The sequence below is a fragment of the Xenopus tropicalis genome, chromosome 7 (assembly GCF_000004195.4).
Source record: "Xenopus tropicalis strain Nigerian chromosome 7, UCB_Xtro_10.0, whole genome shotgun sequence".
Lineage (NCBI taxonomy): Eukaryota > Metazoa > Chordata > Amphibia > Anura > Pipidae > Xenopus > Xenopus tropicalis.
In genome coordinates this window covers 118682968-118699683 of record NC_030683.2, presented here as the reverse complement: position 1 = coordinate 118699683, position 16716 = coordinate 118682968, and positions in this window count along the sequence as shown.

Genomic DNA, 16716 nt, shown 5'->3' with positions numbered 1-16716 from the left:
CTACATTTCTTCACCTCATTCGGGTTAATTATCTGCATGATTTATTCACGCGCCATGATGTCTACATCTCGGAATTCATTTTTAACTTTGCAGCCAGGGCTCTTACAAGGGTACACGGCACCCCGGGCAAACTATTCCGCGTGCACCCCTCCTTCTACAGCGAGTTTAAAATTCAGCTCTGCCCGCGACGGCAAGGGAAAGACGAGCTACTCTATGCAAAAAGACTTGACTTTGCTTTCTTCTATTGGAAGGGCAAGGACGGATTTGCACTATCCTTCTGCTAACATGGTTATAAAGCAACGCGGTTATTATCCTTATTATTATTATTTTTATTATTATTAGCCCCAAATCTGTACAGAACAGTGCGCTCATTATAGCCGGGAGGAAGATACTTAGCAGCGGAATGTTTTTATGAGCAGACACCTAGCATCAGTAAACAGGACGCCGTGCTCATTATCCGTGGATAGATATGTACAAACGTATAGCCCAGTCCATTTATCATCAGCGCATGAGTTGTCAGCATCAGTCATCTATGCACCCGTAATACATGAAATATAAACAGCAGGGGCAATTGAAGGTGCCGGTGGGCCCAGGGCAAGGATCTCATTGGTGGGCCCCTTGCAGTCATCCCAGTCAATTTATGATAGTAATCTAGAATATAATAAGGCAGGAAATAAAGGGGCGGTCGGTGTTTACCAAAGTACAATTGGGGTCTGGGGGGGGGACTTCCCTGAACTAACGGCTATGGGAGTGGATAAACCGTGATTACAAAATGGGAAAACAAAATAAAACATAAATGGGGTAATTTAATAAAAGGTACTAAGTTTGCCCAGGAGCAGTAACCCATAGCAACCGATCAGCGGGTAACATTTACTGGGCACCTGTTTAAAAGCATATATCTTATTTGTTGCTATGGATTACTGCTCCTGGGCAAACTTAGTGTCTATTATTACATATGGGCAAAAAAGCTCAGTCTTTTATAGATAACTGATGTACTCTCAGGGTCGATTTCATTTCAGGGGGATGCGTTAGTCAAAAGTTATAGCAGGTGAATGAAGGCTGACGGTGGGCCCTGGGTAAATGCCCCCTTTGCCCGTTTATTAAAATGGCCATGATAAAAAGTATCCTTATCCTTGCCTTATATACTGTACATTTATCCCTTTATTTTAGAGAACGACCTTGCCCAGACTCGCCATAATGCCGGCAATGATACAGCTGCAGACTGACCCCCTGCACAGATAATACAGATAACAGACTCGCTGTCAATAGTGCAGTCTAGTGATTTGCCAGCAGGAGGTGTTAAGAGCCCCCCTACCTGCCCCATAAATGGAAAGTGCAGAATGAGCAGAGCTTAGTGCAGCGAGGGAAGGGCAGCATTAAAAGAATGACTTATTCGCAAATAAATTCCTTCCAAAACCAGCGACTTGTAATAAAGAGAAAGGAAGTATGCAGGGAGTGCTGAAATCCCCACAGCTCGGCATCAAGCGTATTCCTTGCAAAATCCCATTAAATGAGTAAAAAGTGATCAAAGAAAGCCAAGGAGGGGCTGCAGGGGGCTGAGCGCACCACGCACAGCTGCTGTTTAAACGGAGCCTTTTTAGTTGGGGAATATTCTAAGCTACGCCAATGCCTAACATTAACATTATGAACCAGGGGTGTGCCTGCTTTCTGACATTAAACTGTCCTTTCTACAGAAATCCCATGAATGAGCTGTACGGTTGGCAACCAGTGTTTTTTAAGGGTACATACCCATATTTCAATAGTTGAGTCCTTGGAACCCAGACAGAGGGGACTGGTAATGCCACATATGAAATATTGGTTAAAAAATTGAGGTTCTGCTCTTTTCGGTACCTGCAAATGGCTTTTTGGCACCCCCATAAGGTGCCAACTGAGGCCAGGTTCTAACCCAGGGATCCCCAACTCAGATGTAAAAGTGTTAGGGAGCCACACAAGCATGAAATAAGTTCTTTGGGGATGCCAAATAAGGGCTGTGATTGGCTATTTGGTAGCCCCATGTGGACTGCTGGCCCGCAGAGGTTCTGCTTGGGGTAAAATGGTGTCTCTGTGCTTCCAAAACTTCTCTACAAGCCAGAAATTTAAAAATGGGCACCTACTTTGAGGCCACTGGGAGCAACATTACAGGGGAAGGTGAGCAACATGTTACCGCCGAGCCACTGGTTGGGGATCAGTGTCCTAGAGTGTAAAGTGACCTAATTATATGGCGCTTATAAATAAATGTCCGAATATGTTGGCGCTTTATAAATAAATGTTATATATATATTATATAAAATGAATGAGTCATTTTAATATATAGAAGTAAAACAAGTCACTGTATTGAAGTCTTGGAGGGCACTTTGACACTTGGCACACTTTGCTGTAACCTGAGGATATGAAGTCTCTGGGAGCTAACAGACAAGGGTTTCTGAACTTGGGTGAGAGTTGAATTGGGAAAAGGCGCTGGACTTGCTAATTCATTGTTGCAAGAGAAACTCAACTCCTTCACTAGGTCCTCAGTTGGGTCCTAGGAGGCCCCAGTGCAACCAACATAGGCACAAACCCATAGCAAAGTGATCCCCAACCAGTGGCTCAGGGGCAACATGTTGCTCCCCAACCCCTTGGGTGTTGCTCTCAGTGCCCCCAAACCAGGGAGTTATTTTTGAATTCCTGACTTGGGGGCAAGTTTTGGTTGAATAAAAACCAGTATACTGCCAAACAGAGCCTTCTGTAAGTTGTCAGTCTACATAGGGGCTACCAAATAGCCAATTATAGGTCTTATTGGCAACTCCAGGAACATTTTTCATGCTTGTGTTGCTCCCCAACTCTTTTTACATTTGAATGTGGCTCACAGGTAGGAATAGTTGGGGATCCCTGCCATAGCAGTATAACCAGACTTCCTTGGCACAGTATAAAAGGGCGGTGTATAAATCACACCGTATTATTGTTCTTATTAAACTTCCACAAGACCCTGACGGCAAGCGATTGCCCTGCACGTGCCAGGGGAACCCACAGCTATTTCAGAGCAAGGAGAGATGAACTGGCCGTAGACTTTATTTGGGAAGAAGCCAAACTTCTGCTCCTTTTCTGAATATACATTACAATTCAGCACATAATTTCCAGACTTTAAATCACCGTGGCATAAAAGGCCAACAGCAACCATTCATACCGAGACAGTGATTTACGTTGGGTAATTTCATTCAATGACTAATTATAATACAGTAGCTCACCTTTATAAGCTATCTGTGGAATAAAGTATTGTGCAGTGTGGGCCGGGGGGGATCTGCCCTATGTGCGGCCAGTTCTTGTACAACTCTACTTTAATTCCATCTAATAGGGAAGGGTTGGCCTTACCTTCCAGAGTGCCAGAGAATCTCCCAGAAGCCCAGGCCATTGATATTCCTATCATTCCTTTCTTATTTCCATTATATATCTATAAGACAGCCCATTACTTGTATTCCTCTCTGCATTTAATTGTAATTGTGAAAGTGGGCTTTCTATGTCATTCTTTTGGTGACACCCAAAAGCTTATTCCCCGTGTTAGGGATATCTCATATATGTATTTACATTCCTTGTACAGACATGGGATCTTTTATCTGGAAACCCTTTATCCAGAAAGCTCTGACTTACAGGAAGGCCATCTTCTATAGACTCCATTGGTCTGTAGTAATAAAACAGTACATGTACTTGATCCCAACTAAGATATAATTACCCCTTATTGGGGGCAGAACAGCCCTATTGGGTTTATTTAATGGTTAAATGATTCCCTTTTCTCTGTAATAATAAAACAATACCTGTACTTGATCCCAACTAAGATATAATTACCCCTTATTGGGGGCAGAACAGCCCTATTGGGTTTATTTAATGGTCAAATAATTCCCTTTTCTCTGTAATAATAAAACAGTACCTGTACTTGATCCCAACTAAGATATAATTACCCCTTATTGGGGCAGAACAGTCCTATTGGGTTTATTTCATGTTTAAATGATTCCATTTTCTCTGTAATAATAAAACAGTACCTGTACTTGATCCCAACTAAGATATAATTACCCCTTATTGGGGGCAGAACAGCCCTATTGGGTTTATTTAATGGTTAAATGATTCCCTTTTCTCTGTAATAATAAAACAGTACCTGTACTTGATCCCAACTAAGATATAATTACCCCTTATTGGGGGCAGAACAGCCCTATTGGGTTTATTTAATGGTTAAATGATTCCATTTTCTCTGTAATAATAAAACAGTACCTGTACTTGATCCCAACTAAGATATAATTACCCCTTATTGGGGGCAGAACAGCCCTATTGGGTTTATTTCATGGTTAAAAGATTCCCTTTTCTCTGTAATAATAAAACAGTACCTGTACTTGATCCCAACTAAGATATAATTACCCCTTATTGGGGGCAGAACAGCCCTATTGGGTTTATTTCATGTTTAAATGATTCCATTTTCTCTGTAATAATAAAACAGTACCTGTACTTGATCCCAACTAAGATATAATTACCCCTTATTGGGGCAGAACAGTCCTATTGGGTTTATTTCATGTTTAAATGATTCCATTTTCTCTGTAATAATAAAATAGTACCTGTACTTAATCCCAACTAAGATATAATTACCCCTTATTGGGGGCAGAACAGCCCTATTGGGTTTATTTCATGGTTAAATGATTCCCTTTTCTCTGTAATAATAAAACAGTACCTGTACTTGATCCCAACTAAGATATAATTACCCCTTATTGGGGCAGAACAGTCCTATTGGGTTTATTTAATGGTTAAATGATTCCTTTTCTCTGTAATAATAAAACAGTACCTGTACTTGATCCCAACTAAGATATAATTACCCCTTATTGGGGGCAGAACAGCCCTATTGGGTTTATTTAATGGTTAAATGATTCCCTTTTCTCTGTAATAATAAAACAGTACCTGTACTTGATCCCAACTAAGATATAATTACCCCTTATTGGGGGCAGAACGGCCCTATTGGGTTTATTTAATGTTTAAATGATCCCCTTTTCTCTGTAATAATAAAACAGTACCTGTACTTGATCCCAACTAAGATATAATTACCCCTTATTGGGGCAGAACAGTCCTATTGGGTTTATTTCATGTTTAAATGTGTCATTACTACTTTCCTCATTGGAACTGCTGACATTCTGCACAAACAGCGTCACTTTAAACAAAGCCACTTTAAATCCTCACTGCACAATTTCAAATATTTTATTGCATTTTTTTATTGTATTTAATATTTGTATTTTTTTTTTTGTCTATGTAAAGTTGGGAGGAACACGGGTCAAAAAAATGTCATTACAGTAATGATGCTTCATTGTTATTTGTATATGACAATAAACTTGAAACTTGGAAACAGATGAATATTGTCCAATCCTTCCTGCTCTGGGAATGTCTGGCTCAGTTCCCTTTGTTTATGTGCTTGGCACTGAAGGCACAATACCTGCCCTTATCGTACTGTTTACAGTGTTACATTATCATGTTGACAAAACACACAACGCTGCTTTGGAGGAATTAACAGGGCAGCCTTCAGAAACAATACAGTCTATATACCCCTACGGCCACGTCCCTATACACCTGCCGATAGTATTTGTGTCCTTAATATTCCACAAATGCTTTAAAACCATCAATTATTGGTAGTATTATTAAGTATTGAGGTCACTTATGTTTGCAGGGTGCAAAGGAGCCCTGTCCATTGGTAAGTGTAGAGCTGCCTTGCACCCACCAGTGCTGCACCCTGCACCTCAGGGAGAAAAATCTCCTATCAGTAGGTGCTGACGTGAGAATGATTGTTCTACAAATGAGCTGTTAATTATTATCTTCCCTTCGTTGCAATGAATGCCGGGCTGTAGTTACCCAAACAGCTGACTCATCCGCCGGTACTTTTCCCTTTACCACTCGGTTACTATTTAATCTGCGTTTATTGAGCCCCAGCTTGCTAGGAGCAATGCCCATGTGTATTCAGATGCATTATTATTATCAGGTTCAGGTATGGGACCTGTGATCCAGAATACTCGGGACCTAAGGTTTTTCAAACAAGGGATCTTTCCGTAATTTGGATCTCAATACCTCAAGTTTACGAAAAAAATTATTTAAATATTCATTTCAACCCAATAGGATTGTTTTGCCTCCAATACTGATTACTGATATCTTTGTTTGGATCAAGTTCAAGGTACTGTTTTATTACTACAAAGAAAAATTCAATCGTTTTTAAAGATTTGAATTATTTGATTACAATGGAGTCTATGGGAGGGCCTTCTTTAATTCTGAACTTTCTGGTTAATGGGTACCTGTACAGCAGGCATAGCTCTCTGCATAGGACTGGAAACTGCACTTTGCCCACTGAATTTGTGTAAGTAAATGAGCCTTTTGTCTCCAATGGCAGAGAAAAATGCTGCAGCGGGGGCATATCCAAGGGTCTATTCGGCGGGGGCTACAGCAAGGAAGGTGTCCAATCTGCTATACACTGGGTCCACATCCCAGGCAAAAGATAGTAATTGTGAATGTGAGTCAAATGAGGCTGCAACCTTTGATACCAATGGTAGCCCCAGAGCTCAGTGATACAAGTACTTTATCACTTGAGTTTTTGCACAGAGGAAAAGAAAGGAATCTGTAGCAGCCAATCAGCAAATAGCTTTCAACATTCTGGGGCACTTATAATAATAAAAGCCAGTGTGTAGCTGATTGCTTGCATTTCAGATTTTTTAAATACAGTATGCTCAAATAGGTGGGTTTTGCACCCGCGTCAACTCAAAAAGGAATGGGCTTTGGCATCTCCTGTATACAGGGTCAGACTGGGCCACCGGGACACCAGGAAAAATCCCGGTGGGCCCCGGCTCTAGTGGGCCCGGCAAGGAAAGGAGGAGGCGTCATTGTTGTACAAGCAGGGTCAGACTGGGGGGGGGGGGTGAAGGGCCCACTGGGGCTACCGCCCCAAGGGCCCTGCAGGTGCTCCCGCGTCTCTGACGCGTTACATTTACGCGCTCGGGGGAGGACGTTGGGTGGGGGGCCCTGCAAGGAGGGTTAGGGGGCCCCTGCGGTAGGGGTTAAGGGATGCGGCCGGCGGGGGCTCCTGCAGGGCCCTTGGGGACAGAAGCTCCAGTGGGCCCTTCACCCCCTCCCCAGTCCGACCCTGCTTGTATAACAATGATGCCTCCTCCTTTCCTAGCCGGGATGCTCCCAAACATTTCCATCCTATTTATAAAAGTGTAGCCCTGAATTTTCACCAGTGGAGCAATCACCATAATAAACAGACTGCCTGTTTACAAAGCATTGCTGTAAACTGACCTGACAAATAACTCCAAGCCTCCCTTGTGCATAGGCCAGAATAACGCTGAATATTTTACGCCACTCTGGATACAGCAAGGTCCATTCAAATCAATAGGTTTTGTACAGTTTCCATTCGGGCCTGGGTCAGATGCGGACCCTGAGCTGCAGACCCTGAGCCTCCCATTGCCCTATGTTCAGCCTTTTCCTTTGCTCATCTTCTCAGTCCACAAATCAATCCACAGCCAACGTGCAACTGTTATGGGTCATTAAGGAAAAGGGGGCAAAAGTGCAGAAAACAAGAATGAAATATTTCCCTTCTATCAACGTCCTGCAACAGTTTTGCCTATTGCTTTGGTCTAACCTTGAGCGAGGATTTGCTCCTTTTGTATCCACCCTGCAAATGACCCATCATTATATGTCAGCCTCCCTGCCCACAGGGGAACACAACCGATTAAACATTTTAATGTAGGAATCAGAAGGATTGAATTCTGCAAGACTTTACACAATAGAGAGTTGAGCCGGAGTACTTTCCGGCATCAATAAACTGTCAAGCTGAGATCTATTCCGGCACGCTGAGAATTTTCTACTGTACGACTGATCTGACTATTTAATATTTATGACTCGAGGAGATTGGCTGGAAGACTCCTGCATGGGGACTTTCAATATGTTGAACAAGACATCCAAAAAGTTCTACTCTGATAGAATGCAAAGGCTTTGCTACGGGAAGGTTAAAATGCAAAGACGTTTCAATATCACACGATGATATTCGTGCCGCTTATTCAATCGTTGGCTTTGGAAAAGCAGCATTGCTGTCTAAAGGAAGGACGGGTATACAGAATGTAGCAATGAGAGCAGTGATTCCTGGAGGGGAGACCCTTCAGGTGTGCAGTTCATAATCTGGGTCAGCACCAGGGGCATTCCTTTAGGGCAGGGATCCCCAACCTTTTATACCCGGGAGCCACATTCAAATGGAAAACGTGTTGGGGAGCAACACAAGCATGAAAAAAGTTCCTGGGGGTGCAAATATAGAGCTATAATTGGCTATTTGGTAGCCCCTGTGTGGACTGGAAGCCAATAGAAGGCTCTGTTTGGCTTTACACTGGGTTTTATGCAACCAAAACTTGCCCACAAGCCAGAAATTCAAAAATGGGCATCTACTTTGAGGCCACTGGGAGCAACATCCAAGGGGTTGGAGAGCAACATGTTGCTTACGAACCACTGGTTGGGGATCACTGCTTTAGGGGCCGGGGCCTCCCCATGAAAAATGGTCTAGGGCCTAAAGGGGGTCACGGGGTCCCTTTGATTTTGCTGCTGTTGCAGGTGACCCGCAAACCCTTTAGGCAACTACCAAGGAAGCATACCCACTCCGGCTTCCTAGGTAGCAATGCCACTTGACAGGACAGGATAGAGCAGGCAGAGATGAAGGGCACGCTGAGTGGGATTAAGCAGAGCGGATAAAAAGGACAGAGTTAAGTGGGCAGAGAAGCATGACAGACTGGAGCAGGACTGAGCAGGCAAAGAAGCAGGAGTAAGATGAAGTGGGCCGAGAAGCAAGAACAGAAACTGGGCCAATACAGGACAAGGTGAAGACCAGGAAAAGCCAAGAACAAGTCTCAGTGCCAGGCCCAGACTTACAAACTGTGGGTTCTGGCAAATGCCAGAGGGGCTGCTGTTAGATGCCATAGATAGTCACTATTTATTGCGAAGTGAGGGTCTATTTTGAATCCCAGTCCGGGCCTATGCAGGGGTCAAGCAATAATGTTCCAGCCAGTAAGGGATGCTGGAGAAGAGTTGGTATACCCAGTTCTAATTGGCTGTCCTTAAATAGCCAATAAAGCTGCTGGGACATAATACAAAAGGCAGATTAAGATGGAATTCACCAGGAAACTTCTGGCTGCCCTCCTGGCATAATAACTGGGAGGTTCCTGACTCAAGTCCCACCATGCCATGTTATACTGAGGATATTTGTTACCAGAATAGCACATTATTCATCTTTGTTGTAAAATCTTTTGTTGTAAAATGCCTTTTCACTTTTTTTAACAGAGTTGGAGCACTTTCTTATTCCTAAGTTGCTCAGTGCCTTCATGACTATGGGCAAATTATGGGTCTTGAGGTTAAAGAAACCCATGCTATATTGATGTTTTGACCATTCAATCCATCTTTGGATGCCAAGGGGACCAAGCCTGAAGACCACTTTGCGTGAAATGTAAGGGTGAATGCTGATTTACTCTCTTTTATAATACTTGAACTAAAGCAAAATGATCACAATTCAGCCTGATATGCAACCTTGTTATGAGCTCCAGGGTGTTGGATCCCAGAAAAGGCTGAGAATCCCTGATAGGAGAAGAAACCACCTATTCAGGATGCGTCTATCACCGGGGAAGAAACAATGGGAGAACCTAGTTGGCTACCTCGCCCCTGCATCGCGCACCCTCCCCCCCCCCCCCCGTGTATTTTGGTGTGCATGCGCAGATGGAACGCACGGGGAGGGGGGGTGGCGATGTGCGATAAGAAGTGACGTGAAACAGATCGCAGACTAGGCTCCTGTCTGATGCCCCCCAGTCGTTGCGCCCTAGGCAGCTGCCTTTTCTGCCTACCCATAGTTCCGGCCCTGTACGAAGGGGACAATGAAGAAGCAGAACTATTTACATCCAGAAGAACAGACAGCTTGGCATGTTCAAAAAGCTCCAAGTCCCATGTCTAATAATGTTAAAGCTCCTAGAAATCCTGGAAGAAACACAATGTTACTGAACAATGGATAACAACAACAGGGAGATGATATATTGTATGCAGGACCCTTAGGTCAGGCGAGTTAGGGTTGAAATTTGGGCAACCATTGGGTTGGGTGTGGGTTAGGCTTGAGAAGTACAATCTTTCTTTGCTCCTGAAATTTTCCTGCCTTGCAACTTATGGTGTGTGCAGAAGTAGTGGAAGGACACGGGTACAGGTTGGGTGTGGGTCCTACAATGGCAACATTTTGTGGGTTAGGTTCAGGTGTGGGTTGAGTTTTTCCTGACCCGTACATCACTAATGGGAGTATCCAGCTTGTGAGTGTATTGGACCTGCTCTGTAAGACGGGGTATTTATGGGCCACAACAGCTTTACAAAAATTTGCCTTTCCTTCAGCCGCTAACAAGCAAACAATGGCTTCCAATTTTCCGTTCCACGAGGCATTTGCTATATTACTGTTTCTCCTGCTGTATTAGCACGGGAGGCATTTATATCCATTGTTGTGCTTTAAACTGCACGTCCCTTTGATAGAGCAGGGAAATATATCCGTGCGTAATTGAAATTAAACTGAGGATCAGGTCGTTGGGTAGCAGGATTACATCTACTAAGTTTGCCTTGAACAAATGCTTTCCGTGTCCTCATATTCATTTGTCAGCCCTTTACCCTGCATAATTGATTTCTAACTTCATCCCTAGGCTTTGAACCTTAGAGCTTTTTCATGTTGCCAGCCATTACTGTGGGTATTTCAGTGAAGCCGGCATGTCAGTGTTTTACTTCCCTCTATGCTTGGCCTAATCTTATCTCCGTACCATGACTAGGCAATTTCATACACCCAAGTCTCGCATTGCCTCTCTCACGTTCCTTTGTTCTGCCTTACTATTCATTCTCCACTGATAGGGCTCCTTTTCTTCTTATGGTCCTTGGCTCTGCGAGGCACTTGTCATAGAACATTGCAGGTTTATATTATTATGCTCATGGCTGTAATGTAGATTTCTGGTGTCAATCTGCTTTCTTTCATTAGTCTTATATAATGGAGGAAGCATTGATATTTTCCATTGCCACAGCCAGTATAGGAAGGAAGCCAGGGAGTTAACAGAGTGAGTGTTAAGGAGTGATCTTCAAGTGTTTTTTTGTGATTTTAAAGGTGACACCAAGTATGAAAGTGTTTGTAAGTGGTTAAATATAATGTACTGTTGCTCTGCGCTTGTAAAAATGTTGTGTTTGCTTCAGAAACTCTACTATGGTTTATATAAATAAGCTGCTGTGTAGCCCAGGGGGCAGCCATTCAAAGTTGAAAAGGCACAGGCACATAGCAGATAGCAGATAAGCTCTATAGAATAGAATGGGATTCTACAGAACTGTTTCATTATCTGCTATGTACTGTTTATACTCGAGTATAAGCCTAGTTTTTCAGCACCCGAAATGTGCTGAGAAAAGTCACCCTCGGCTTATACTCAAGTCGGGTGCCATGGGTCCCTCCAAACTAGCACCCTCTGTCCTTTGTGTGCAAATTAGGCCACCTACAACCCCCTGGCCTAGGCTCCCACTAGCAATACTTATTTCTCCTTACATCTCCTCCGGGACCGGGTCTGCTGCCAGTTTGCCAATGTGCAATGAGCGTGGGGTAGTACTCATATTGTTTCTGTTGAACCTCTTCTCCGCTTACAGAGCTAGTTTACTGTTTTTCTTTGAAATAAATACTGAATAACATATACCCCACTGATGCCTCAATTAATGTAATTTTATTGGTATTTATTTTGATTATTAAAACTTAGCAGTAGCTGCTGCATTTCCCACCCTAGGCTTATACTCGAGTCAATATGTTTTTCCAGTTTTCTTAGGTAAAATTAGGTACCTCGGCTTATATTCGGATCGGCTTATACTCGAGTATATACGGTAACCTTTGCCTTTTCTGCTATTTTCAGACTGAATGGCTGCCTCTGATGCACACACAACATTATATTATAATTACTTACAATTACTTTCAATTTTTGGTGTTATTGTTCCTTTAGCAGAGTCTTAGGAACTCATTTATCACCAAGGGGAGCTAAGGCAAACCTCCAATAGAATACAAGAAGTTAGAGTCCTGAGCAGGTCCATTTGGGAAGAACTGTGCCCAACCTGGACCCGCTAACTCACAACCCAACCTGGACCCCAATGCAAGAGTAGTAGGAATAGGAAGTTAATAGGAAGTTGTAATATAGCTCGGTATCTGACCAAACAAGATTATTGGGACTAAATCCGGGAGTAAATGACTGATGTACATTTGCCATTTTTATTTCTTTGCGTGACAGAGAGGTTTGACCTTAGGTAGCTGTTGGAATAAGAAGGATGTGTGTACTAGAGACTGTCTGGCAATGGCAGGAGAGGGAAGGACAGTGCTTTTATCAATGGTCTCTGAAACCAAACTGAACTTTGCATCGCCTATGGAATGTGGGGAAGTGTCACACTGAACAGTCTGGGGTTCCCCTTACTGTTTGCAGGGACAGAGGGAGTAATGGAAATTTATTTTTATACCTATGTCCACAAACTGAAAGGAAACCATAATAGTCTGTTTGTGCTCACAGGAACCATATCCCTACCCTGTTTCATAGTAGGTTTGGCACAGATTCTCTGGCAAGCAGAGAGATTTCAGGTCCCAGAATCCATCACTACAATGGAACAAGGTGAGGGAGGGGTTGGATTACTCTATTAGCCTAAGAGGGGGGGGGGGGGCAGGGAAATGGTTCCTGCAAGCACAGACAGAATATCATGGTTTCCTTTCAAGTGGAATCAGGTATAAATATACATTTATTTCTAGAAGCTCAGATAGTGTTTATGCACCTTTTCTGTATAAGCCTAGGTGAATGAGCTCATGTCAAAAAGGGGGGTATATTTTTATTGAAATGCATAGTTGGACACAGAAAGGAGTTATTTTCATGTCTCCACCCATATTTCCAAATGTGAGGGCTAAGGCATCTCATTTCTAGTTTCTTATATTGAAAAGGGATTTTTTTGGTATCTTTGGACTCACCCTAACTTTAATGGTTATTTTTTGCTGCTGGGCCCAGTAGCATTAGTTACACCAGTGGTGGCAGTCATACTAATTTCATTTAACAGTAAGAACTAATCACATTAGCAGTCCATAGCAGGAACCAGTAACATCATTAGGTGCCATGTTCCTGCCATTCCACAGTTTCTCATCACATGAGCACAAATCAGCATCAGAGAGACATATAATGCCCTTTCGTACCCCAGCCTCTCGTTACAGAATAACAACACAGTTACATACTAACCTGGACTGGGAAAAAGCCTGAGTTCATCAAGTTTAACCAGTTTAACCAGAGTCAGATGACGGCAAACGGATGCCCCACTAGACAAGGAGCCAATACAGGGTGAGCAGTGGTTAAATGATAGGGGGGGCAGACCCTGTAGCTGTTTAGGGGGCCTAATAAGACCCATTCCCACATGTGCAATTTTCTGTTCCTGCTACATAGACCCCCACTGGACGTGGATCATTCTCTTTTCATTTCCTAAAGGTGGCCATAGACGTTAAGACCCGCTTGTCGAGATCACCAAGAGAGATCTACCACCTACGGGTGGGCGATATTGGGTGAATTAAGGCTAATTTGGTAGTTTGGCCCTGGGGCCAAATGATTGAATTAGAATGCTGGTAATAGGCGCACTCGGTTCGGGACCACATCAACGAGCCAATGCGGTCCCCTATCTGAAATTTTTTTTTTAACAATCGATATCTGCCCGATTTCAGGCCAGATATTGGTCAGGCAGGCCCGTCATTTGTGCCCCTACATGGCCGATAAACTGCCGAAACGGTCCAAGGGACCGATATCGGCCGCTACAATTGGCCCGTGTATGGGCACCTTAACGGTGTCTATTCTTGCTTGTTTTTATCCATTCCATTGCATGGGAACACATGATTTTAGAAAAGCCAAACTTTCCCCGGTGCGCAAGCGCGCCCCCAGTGCGCCAGCGCAAAGCGCCAGCTCCCCATTGCGCATGCGTAAAGCGCCAGCGCATGCGCGAACGCTCTTTTTAACTCCCATACGGAGCAGTGGGGAGAGGTCCCGACTGCTCCGTATGGGAGCAAAATTAAAAAATGTTCTTGCGGCGGGGCGGCATGCCGCCCCTAAACTTCTGCCGCCCTAGGCCCGGGCCTTTGTGGCCTCTCCACAAATCCGGGCCTGTCAATAATCGGGGGCCCCTGGGGGACCTCTTATTTAGTAGTATGGGGTTCCATTATTACTGATGCAAAGAATGCCATCTGCCTGGTACTTTGCCGACCTCACCGGTAAAAATATTCCCTAATGCCACCAGGGTCAGATTGGGCCGCCAGGACCCCAGAAAAACCCCGGTGGGCGCTCCCCCTGATGGGTTAAGGGGAGGACGTCGGGTGGGGGACCCTGCGGGTGGGTGGGGGCGTTTAGGGGACAGGGCCGGCGGGGGCCCCAGTGGGCCTGGCACCCCCCAGTCCGACCCTGAATGCCACTGTTATTAATAGGTAAAAGGGTTAAAAACATAGGAAGACCGGTATTTTTTAACAAGAAAGACAACCCAATGCTGACGGCATCCTGTGGCACAAATGTAGGGACAGCGTAGGAGAGAGAGAAAAGTGAGTATCAGGGGGAAGGGTGAGGGCCATGCAGGCCAAGGGGCAGCCATAGGTGTTTGCTTATTGCATATATGTCAAACACAAGGCCCGGGGGCCAAATCCGGCCCACCTGGCTGTTTATGTGGCCCTTGGTGAGTGTGTCTGACCATCCAGCCTGATCAATTTCCATTTCCCTCACATAGTAACTAAGACTAAGGGGTATATTTATCATGGTGTGTAAAAAGTGGAGTGAAGCATTACCAGTAATGTTGCCCAGGGCATCCAATCAGTAATCAGATTTCAACAGTAGCAAAGCATCTGATTGGCTGCTATGAGCAACATCTTACTCCACTTTTTACACATTGTTATAAATATACCCCTTAGTATCTTACGAAGTATATCATACCCCCCAACTGTCCCGCTTTTCGCGGGACAGTCCCGGTTTTTACAGCGCATCCCGCTGTCCTGGATTGTTCAATGAATGTCCCGCATTACGGAAATGCAGAACATTCATTAAACTATCTAGGCCAGCGGGACGCGATGGCTGCAGCCGAGCACTCAGGCTCCGTCTCGTCCTGTGGCTCCTGCTTCTTATTCGGCTCCTCGTACGGCGACGACAGGCCCTTTTATAAGGTTGTGCCCGTGCGTACGTGTGACGTCACACGTACGCACGGGCGCAACCTTATAAAAAGGCCTGTCCCCGCCGTAGAAGTAGCCGCATAAGGAGCAGGAGTCACAAGAAGCAGCAGCGTCTATGGGGGACACTGTGTATGGGGGGCATTTACTATTGGAGGTACTCTCTATGGGGCAATTGGGGGCTACTGTGTATGGGGGGCACTGTGTATGGGGGGCATTTACTATTGGAGGTACTCTCTATGGGGCAATTGGGGGCTACTGTGTATGGGGGGCACTGTGTATGGGGGGCATTTACTATTGGAGGTACTCTCTATGGGGCAATCGGGGGCTACTGTGTATGGGGGGCACTGTGTATGGGGGAGCACTGTGTATGGGGGGCATTTACTATTGGAGGTACTCTCTATGGGGCAATTGGGGCCTACTGTGTATGGGGGGGCACTGTGTATGGGGGGCTACTGTGTATGGGGGGCACTGTATATGGGAGAACTGTGTATGGGGGGCTACTGTGTATGGGGGCACTGTGTATGGGGGGCTACTGTGTATTGGGGGCTACTGTGTATGGGGGCTTCTGTGTATGGGGTGCTACTGTGTATGGGGGACACTGTGTAAGGAGGGCTACTGTGTATGGGGGGCACTGTGTATGGGGGCACTGTGAATGGTGGGCTACTGTGTATGGGGGCACTGTGTATGGGGGGCTACTGTGTATGGGGGCACTGTGTATGGGGGGCTACTGTGTATGGGGGCACTGTGTATGGGGGGCTACTGTGTATGGGGGGCTACTGTGTATGGGGGACACTGTGTAAGGAGGGCTACTGTGTATTGGGGGCTACTGTGTATGGGGGCACTGTGTATGGGGGGCTACTGTGTAAGGAGGGCTACTGTGTATGGGGGGGCACTGTGTATGGGGGGGCACTGTGTATGGGGGCACTTTCTATGGGGGCATTGTGTATGGAGTGTACTTTCTATGGGGGCATTTAAAAATGAATTTAAAAAATGGGGTGTGGTAATTGGGGCGTGGCCACAAGGTGGGCGTGGTCAAAAATTTGGCAGGCGACTTAGCCTTTGTTTTAGATTTGGCCCCTTATGTGATTGAGTTTGACACCCCTGGCTTATTGGGACCATCCCACAGGAATAAACACCTCTGTGTCAGAGGCCTAACAGACTAATGAAACCTTATTGCTAATTGGTCGTCATTGGTAACTGCATTGGCAATAAACAGGGCCAAAAGTTTTTACATTCTCTCTGGTCCATCAGGTACATTACAATACATACACCTACAGGCATATACTAAAATAATATTTGTTATTTTGTTTCTTTAAAACAATAGGCAAAAATGTGACTTCAACAGAAGTGTGATATTCCCCGCTGAAACATTCAGCCTATCAAAACCCAGTCCTTGAGGAGTTAATACAAACTAAAACGAAAATGAAAAAAAAAATCCCGCTACAAATTATTCCTTTGGTGTCTGCCCAGCAACTGATGACACTGTGCAAGCA